Genomic DNA, 8733 nt, shown 5'->3' with positions numbered 1-8733 from the left:
AACTAAGATGCCATCTCCAGGTGATTACTAATGAAGCTGCAGATCAGATAGTTATCTCCCCACTGATTATCTCGGCACTTGCATGTCCTGGGTCCAATCTCCCAATTCATCACACCACCACCACCACCACCCGCCACCGCTTTCCCCCCTTGGTGTCCATACGTTTGTTCTCTACATCTGTGTCTCAATTTCTACCCTGCAAACCGGTTCAAGTGCCGCATCTTAAAGCTCTCTGTGAATGTATATACTGCCGAAGATCATGCCAATCAGACAGCGTCATTCACAGCTGAATATGCATATGTTCATAGTAGGTTGCCAGACAACGGTTTAATAATCATTAGATACCACTGTTTAGATCCTAAGTATGTTCATGATATTTACCTTCTGATTGCTAAGTAGGAGATGTAATGATTATAGGCTGATACTTTCTCAGGAGAAGAGTCTAGTTGTTGAGCTTTCCAGTTTCATATGGTTCAGTAATTTCTTCCACATTTAGTGTGGCTGCTGACATTTGTGTTGAAATCTCTCATGCCAATCAGCCTGAGAAAAGCTGGGACTGCTTTTTTCTCATAAAAGCTAGAAAGAACTGCTGTATTATAGGAAACCACCCCAAATTAACAGAAGGTTAGGGTAGGAAGCCTGGACAGGGGTTTTAATCCCTGTGCATGAAATCAGTCTGTACACATATTGATCATATTTCTGCTGTTTTAACTGCAATTGTTTTCAATTTCACCTATTCACAATTCTCTATTATTTTATGCGGCCACGGTGTCTGTGTGATGATCTGGAAACTGACCATAATCCACTGTGACATTCTCTGAGTCAAGCTTCCTAAGACATCAGTGTTTCACACCAGGACATTTTGTAGGACACCTCGCTACTATCTGTGGGGTTCAAACATCAGAAAGGATGTGAGATCTAAGACTTGGTGTAATCACCTGCATGTAATGAAGCAGGCCAAAGAAAAAAGTGAGAGAAAAAAAAAAGAAGGGGCTTCCCTGGTGGCGCAGTGGTTGAGAGTCCGCCTGCCGATGCAGGGGACACGTGTTTGTGCCCCGGTCCGGGAAGATCCCACATGCCGCGTAGCCGCTTGTTCCGTGAGCCATGGCTGCTGAGCCTGCGCGTCCGGAGCCTGTGCTCCGCAATGGGAGAGGCCACAACAGTGAGAGGACCGCGTACCACAAAAAAAAAAAAAAAAAAAAAAAAAGAAAATGGTGTCAGGGAAAGTAGGGACCTATATAAGTGTTTGTCCAAGTGTAATTGCTCTTTGTTTCTCCCTTTTAAATGTAAACGATGACTGGCAAATGTCTCTTTTTCCTTGGCACTAGGATTGGGAGGAAAGAAAAGGGAAGGAGGCAATCTTGAAGAAGAGAGGTAGCTATAAGAAGCAGCATGGTGTAGTAACAAGAGTCTGAAGACCAGGATTCTAGTCCCTGTTTATGAGCTGTATGCCTTTGTGAAATTATTTAGCTGTTCTGCAATTTTCAGTTGCATTTATTGCAAAATTATGTTTGCTTCTCATCCTCCCCTAGACCAGGAGCATCTTGAGGTTAGGAACTGAGAATGATTCAATTTCTCCAGCACCTATATGGCACTGGGCAGAATATACTGAATGATCTTGAATTTAAAAAGGGAGCAAGCACAAGGGCCCCACGGTGGTCAGACATGAACTGAATTGATCTGCACCAAAGAAAGGGAGAATAGAGAATAATTCATTTAATTACTTGAAATACATTTACTGAGTGTCTATTATATACATATATATATACACTATATGTAATACATATAGTATGGGTGTATATATATACTATATAAAATATTATAATAGAAATTTTATAGTATATAAATATATGGATTATATATAAGTTTAAATTAAAATTTATAATATAAAATATTATACTATATATATTATAGATACTATTTATACTTTTAGGTGCTAGAAACACTGCAGTGACCAGAAAAAAACCCCCATATCTATAACAGATCTTTCATTCTAAGGGGCAAGATGATAAAAAAGATAAATTATATACAATGCTTGGTTAAGGACAAGAGCTAAGGAGAAAAATAACACAAAAAAAGAAGAAAGGAATGGACAGGGGAGTCTGTGGTTCAATTTTGGTTAGGATGTCCGGGAAGGCGGAGTGCAGTCATACACCGGTTCAATTAAGGCCTGCGAGCCCGCGTGCTGAGAGAAACAAAAGAAAGGAAGGCTTTAGGAATCAAAAAAGATCCAGAGTGAGGAAACGAAGCGAAAGGAAATTCAGACAGTGAGGAGCAGTGAGGGGTGGGTAAGTTGAGCGCGTGTGGGAGGAAAGAAGGAAGCAAAAATGCAGCACAGCCTAAACAATCATGTTACTTTCTACATTTGGTAAAAAACAAAGATTGTGTGGATTATGACGAAATCCCTTTCTGAGGGAATTCTCACCTCAGCTTCTTTCCAGAGAGCGACAGTGTTTCCCGTCCCCTAAACAGGGATTTTTGTCATTATGGCTTTTGATTGGCCCGGTATAAGCACGTGCTCTGCGCCTATTGGCCCGAGCGTCTGTCCCCAGACGAGTAGCCATGTTGGGGCCCTTCCTCGCCGCGGGGCCGTCTGGGAGTTGTAGTCCTTGCTCCGCTCCGTCCAGTGGAGAGGCTTTTTGCCCTCTGCTCCTGGGTCCCTCAGGCAGCCACTCTCGTGGGCACACGCCCGGGAACTGCTTCTGCCCCGCACTCCCTCCCTCTGCCTTTCACTTCCCAGCTGCCAAGATCTTGGAAGGTAGGGGCGGGGGCAAGCCCAAGTCGAACAGTGTTTCTGTGGCGCAGATCCGGGGTTTCGCGCGCGTCTCATCATTACTCCGGTGGTCCAGTGGAGCGGGGACTGACTGGGTCCACGCAGCTCGTTGGGAGGTAGTGAGGGGTCTGTCGGGAGGACCCTCCCACCTCACCTCACCTTCTCACGGCCACTTCCTGAGCACCGGCCCTAACCCTAACCCGCCCCTCCTCCGCCGCATTTTGTAAGTGGGTAAACTGAGGCATGGGGGCATGCCAGCGGTTCCAGGGGACGCCCCAGCTCCTGGCTCTGGTGGTGTAGTTGGCATGGGCCGCTTTTGGATTTTTTTCAGTTTTACTGTCAAGTAGCAGGACTCTGTGCCCCAACAGATGTGTGTTAAACATCCAGCTCTGGGTTCCCCAGGGGGAGGGAGGAGGGTTTGAACAAGTGTCCAGGAGGAGGAGCTACGCAGGACACGGGGAAGGCAATATTTTGGGAGAGAATTTTACATTTAGTATTTAAAAGACACAAAAAAATAATTCATTATGGTGGGAGAAATCAGTACTCTGTTGGACTTCCTTACATCTATTTTATGGCTTAATGTAGGTTTTTTTTCTTTTTTTTTTTGCTGTACGCGGGCCTCTCACTGCCGCGGCCTCTGCCTTTGCGGAGCACAGGCTCCGGACGCGCAGGCTCAGCGGCCATGGCTCACGAGCCCAGCCGCTCTGCGGCATGCGGGATCCTCCCGGACCGGGGCACGAACCCGCGTCTCCTGCATCGGCAGGCGGACTCCCAACCACTGCGCCACCAGGGAAGCCCTAATGTAGTTTTTATATGAAAACATGCGGGGATTTTTAAGGTGTGTTCATGTGGGGGAAAAAGGCCGGTTAGTGGAACTGGAGCTGGATTTGCAGCTTCCTCTCTAGGATCAAATTCTGCCTCTGCTGTATGACCAGCCACTCAGTGCTTACCGGGGAAAAAAGAACTTAACGCTCCCTGCCTAAGTGGCCCAAGGAGCTGCCAGGAGCTGAAATCTAGATGAAGTCTTGCTTGTGAAAGTTTGCCACATTCAAACTTTTATTATTGTGCGTCTCTCAGAACTGTGCTTGGGATTGGCATAGAATACAGCCTGTGGTCATGTTAGAAAGGCTCAGATCCTTGCTGGGTCCGGGACTACCGAAAGCGGCCCCGACTCGCACCTGTTAAGGTCCTGTACCTGAACTCTCTATTTTCTGGCTCCATCTTACCGCCAGCGGCCCAGGGCAGCGGAGGCTTCTGGGAGTTGTAGTCCCGCCTCTAGTTTCCCGGAGGGTTGGTACTCCATCTCCCAGCGTGTCATTTGGCTTGGCGAGGTGTCTCCTGGGAGTTGAAGTCTCACTTCCAGCAGTTCTCTGGAGCAGCCCCTTGACTCGGAACTACAACTTCCATGTGGCCCTGCGTTCTTGGCTGCTTGCCCTGCGTCCACTAGCTGCGAGCCGGGTGTAGTGAAATATGTTTAGCAAAAATGTCTTTTTGTTGTTTTTGATTGTATACGCTCTTCCAAGTACTACGTGGGGGTTTATTGTATACGCTTTTCTAAGTATCTTAGGAATTATGCATGCTTTCAAACAGTGCTAACACTCAACAGTTTACAGAGCATGTTCATACTATCTCTCGTAATAATACTGTATCTCCCATTTGTAGATAAGAAAAAAACTTGAGAAGACGATTTGTACACGGTCACACACCTAGTAATAAAATGTAATATATCTTTTATAAATAAGTAGATATTACATTTAGTTATAGTTTAATCCTCTCAAGCGCTATATGAGAGAAATAGCCATTTTCATACGCATTTTCCATATTAGAAAACTAAGGCTAGGAAATAGGGAAGTTGAGCAACGTGTCGAAGTTAACTAAGCTAGTGAATAGAACTACCGAGATTGTAACCCAGTCTGCTTGACAGACTCTGCTTAGAAAAAGACTCTATCTTATGGAGGTGGAGGGAGCCCGAGCTTTCTGAGTACGGAATTTGGAATCTTTCCACTATACCATGTTGCCTCTGTAGTTAAACACTAAACGGTAGTGCTGCAAAAACCTTTGAGATCATTTAAATCTAAGGCAAAGATCTTGGAACAGTTCCTGGCATATAGTAGAGGTTCCACAAATGTTAGCTATATAGAGTTTTATAATACTTTTATTTTAGAGATGAGGAAACTGGTGCAGGTGGTGAAGCAGTTTGCCCAAGGTCACACAGCTGGTCTGTGTCAGGGATGAGACTAGACCCGAACGTCTTGTTTCCAAGTCCAGGGTTATTTTCATTCTACCAGCAGACAGCTAGCAGGGACACCATATGTGAAGCTGTTTAGATAATGGTTTCTCTCCTAATTTGTTCTTCCTAGGCCACAGACCAGGACCAATTGTTGTAAAGTCTCTTTTCTTATTATTGGTAACGTAATATTTCATGAATTCAACAAATGTTTTCTGAACATATAGCTCATCTCTCTTTAGGTACAGGGCCTCATGGATGAAAAGTAGCTAATGGGTTAGGGCTAGAAGGACCTTATAAATCATCTAATCTAACTTTTTAATTTAAAAAATTAGGGAATTGAGGTACAACATTCACAGCCTTCATCTCATGCCCTTGTGTCAGAAGCATTCTGTTTCTGCAAGGAGGCAGGGTTCTGGAGGCCTCATAGTCCTGTATGTGACCTTTTAGGCTCATGCTTTATTTTACTTAGTATCCTTGTCCTTGCCTTATTCCTGTACATGTTTGGTGGAATGATTTAGGAAATGTTTCTGTGTACATGCAGCTCTCTTTCTTTTAATGTACATGCAGCTTCAATATGTTCCACTTGTATTTTGGGAATTAGTCTTGTCTTGGCTCCCAATACTCTTTTCTCTTTTGTCCTGTAAGACACGAGAACAAAATCTGACATTGTGTTTGCATTCACATATGTTAAAATCTAATCCTCTAATATAGGGTAACATAAATGAACACATGAGTTGATGGAATTATATAAAACTTTTGTTTTAGAAGACACATTGGCCCTTTCAATTATGTATTCACAGATAAAGCAGATTACTCTCACCTCTTGTGTGTGAAAGATGATTTCTACATAATTAGATAATAAAGTAGCAGTTTTATAAATTACTGGCTAAACGTTCCTGAGATAGTCATTATGGGAGATGTTCTCCTGGTCACCCTCTGTTCCACCAGCACTCTCCTAAATGACAGTCTGATCAGTCAGCTTCCAGCAAAGTGCGTGACCACTAGTAGACACTGAAAAAGTATTTGTGGAATTGCATTCATAAGCACCTTTGAGCTCTATTCCCACATTTTCCCCCTGAATCTCAGTTTTCTCTTTTAATGCAGAAAGGCAGCTTTGAAATACAAGCTGTTGCTACAGCTTTTGAGGTCATCCTCTGAGGGACTGTTGCTTTGGGAATGTCCAAGTCTGTGACTTCTAAGATGAGAAAGTGATCCAAATAGCAAAACATAGAGAAGCAATAGAGAGTGGTAGTCTGAAGGCCTATGACTGAAATCCCAGCCCTGCCTCTTAGGCATGTTACTAAGCCCTTGGTTTCCTCTTCTGTAAAGCAAGGATAATAAGCATTCTACCGCATAAAGTGATGATAAAGATTAAATAAGATAGTGTGTTTAAAACTTTGAGCATGTCAGGTGCTCAATAGCTTGCATTTAATAGATGAGTAGATCTTATTTTTGTCATTATTAATGTAAATGTGTATATGAAAATATATTTACTCGGGATTTAAACTGGAGGCAGATATCTGTTTTATAAAAGGGTCTTGTCATTTGTTTTCTTAGAGTAGCAAGCTTGGCCATCACATACAAGCTATGAAGTTAACTGCAACTCTTGATAATCCATCTTGTCAGCTCAGTGAAAGTGTCTTGTGTAGGCAGAGAGAGAGTGAAGCTTTTGGCTCTTCATTGACTGCTGAGAGGTCCCTGATCTCTGGTTTCATCTATATATTAAATCTTGGGTTGAAAAACGGTCAGTAGGGCCTTCTGTCCACTTCTGGAAAGGACTGGGCCTATCCCAGGAGCCTCAGGGTTAAAGTGAAGCAGTTGTCATCCAGCTGGTGAGTAATCCCGGGGCAGTGGCTATGTGGACACGGCAGTGCTTCTTTCTAAAGCTGACAACTTCAGTAGCCATGAGGTTACTGATAGAGAGGTGAGTTACAGAAGAGGGGTGATGCTGGGGATAGGGAAGGAGAAATGAAATGAGGATCATAGCGAGAGCAAAGAGCAGATGAACGAAGGAAACAGTTGAGGCCCTCAGTCAAGTTGTCTTAAGCATGTATTTATTGAGCACATTTATCCTGCTCCTAGCTCTGTGCCAGGCACTGCACTGTTATGCAGTGGAGATACAGCCTTGAATGTGGCTGACATGGAGGTGGTCATGGTGGTGGGTTGTGGTATATTCTAAGCAGGGAAGAACTTGAAGGAAGGAAGCAAGGAAGGTGGAGTGTGTTGGGATTTGATGAGCAGAAAAGTCTTTGTGCTTGGGGTATACAAATCACTGAATGGGGGAGGTGGGAGAGATGAGGCTGCAGAGGCAGGCATGGGTGATATTATGCAGAGTCCAGTTATCTGTATTGCAAAAGAATTTTGGACTTTATTCCAAGGGTATTTGTGAAACCATTTAAAAGTCTTAAGTGGAGAAATAAAATGATTGGATTTGTTTTTTAAAGACTTTGGATGCAGTATGGATGATGAATTTGTGAGAGGTAATAATGTGGGAAAACCAGATAGTCTTGCGTTTCTTTAACTTTAATGTGCATGTGAATCTCCCGCTGATCTTAAAATGTGGAGTCTGATTCAGCAGATCTGGAATGGGCCAGCAGATCTGGAATGGGCCAGCACCAGCAGGCTGTTGCTGCTGGTCTATGGACTATCCTTTGAGTAGCAAGTACTTAGGAGACTCTTCAGTGTTCTAGGTCAGAGATAATGGTGATTAAGAGAATGGGCTCTAGAGAGCAGAAGACCTGGATTCTAATCTTGGTTTTTCCACTTATTTGCTGTGTGACTCTGGGGAAAGTGAGGTAATCTCTTTGAGCCTCAATTTTCTTATTATCTGTGAAAGGTGGGTAATAATTTCTATTGCTTTAATCATGTTTTAAATTTTCAATGAGGTCACCCTTGGAAAGGGTTACTGTGCTTAATACAGTAACTGGCACTCAGTAAATGGTAGCTTTGATTTTACTCTTATGGTTATTAGTAAAAATCATAATATTATGCACCCTGCTCCACATTTCCTTGTTTATCACATTTTCTTGTTTATCACATTTTGAATGCTAGGTGGAATAGATTACCTTTAATTCTACTGTTTTTGCTTCTGTCTCACAGGTGAAGTGCTGAACTTTGTAAAAATTTGAACATTATGGGCAAATAGATTTCTCTCAGCAATTGAGTCTCTCAATTTGATGGAAAAAAATCTGGGATCCTGAAAGTACCATCTTATAACTGATTGCAGGAACTTGAGGCACCTTGCCTAGCCTTGTAAATTTATTTAGCCCAATTATAGTGCCTCCTTCTTTACATAATTTTAACCTGTTTGGATTGTTCTCCAACCAGTGATTCTCAACCCTTTTTGCAAGTTAGAATCACCTGGGGCTGGTCCCATCCATACAAATTAAATCAGAGTGCCGGAGGGGAGGCAGGCGTTGATAATTTCTTTTTTAAGTTTCCTGGGTTATAATGAAGTGCATCTAGGATTGAGAACCATTGATTTTAAAAACCATAACATCACAAAATAAATCAAGTACAGTCTAAGGGCCTGGGTGGGGAATGAAATATCTGGAAAGTAGCTGAAGTCTTTGGGAGTGAAAGAGATAATAAGCCTAGTCACAAATCTCTCTTGGAATCTGATGAACTAACTGTAGGCTGTGCCCTGGGTTACCTTTGAGATTACTTACTAGGACACCCCCGTTCTAACCCTTTTTATCTCTAGCTGTGCTTACCCTAGTCAGGATTCTCC

At 43.1% G+C, this 8733-nt stretch overlaps 1 protein-coding gene across 8 annotated transcripts in view; it reads left to right on the top strand.

Moving 5' to 3' along the window:
• Positions 1 to 2623: 2623 nt before the first annotated feature.
• Positions 2624 to 8733, top strand: part of FHIT (fragile histidine triad diadenosine triphosphatase) — a 1435777-nt gene continuing 1429667 nt past the window's right edge. For 7 of the 8 annotated variants that reach the window (XM_079935606.1, XM_079935605.1, XM_079935595.1 and 4 more), the window contains exon 1: positions 2624 to 2758. The gene's annotated coding sequence lies outside the window, so the exon portion shown is untranslated. Of the gene's footprint in view, positions 2759 to 6855; positions 6928 to 8733 lie in introns of those variants that run through there. The other variant, XM_079935609.1, reaches the window with a different exon arrangement.

The sequence above is a fragment of the Stenella coeruleoalba genome (assembly GCF_951394435.1).
Source record: "Stenella coeruleoalba genome assembly, chromosome: 10".
In the NCBI taxonomy this organism is placed as follows: domain Eukaryota; kingdom Metazoa; phylum Chordata; class Mammalia; order Artiodactyla; family Delphinidae; genus Stenella; species Stenella coeruleoalba.
Note: the sequence above shows the minus strand (reverse complement) of the source record. Positions and strands in the feature narration are given on the sequence as shown.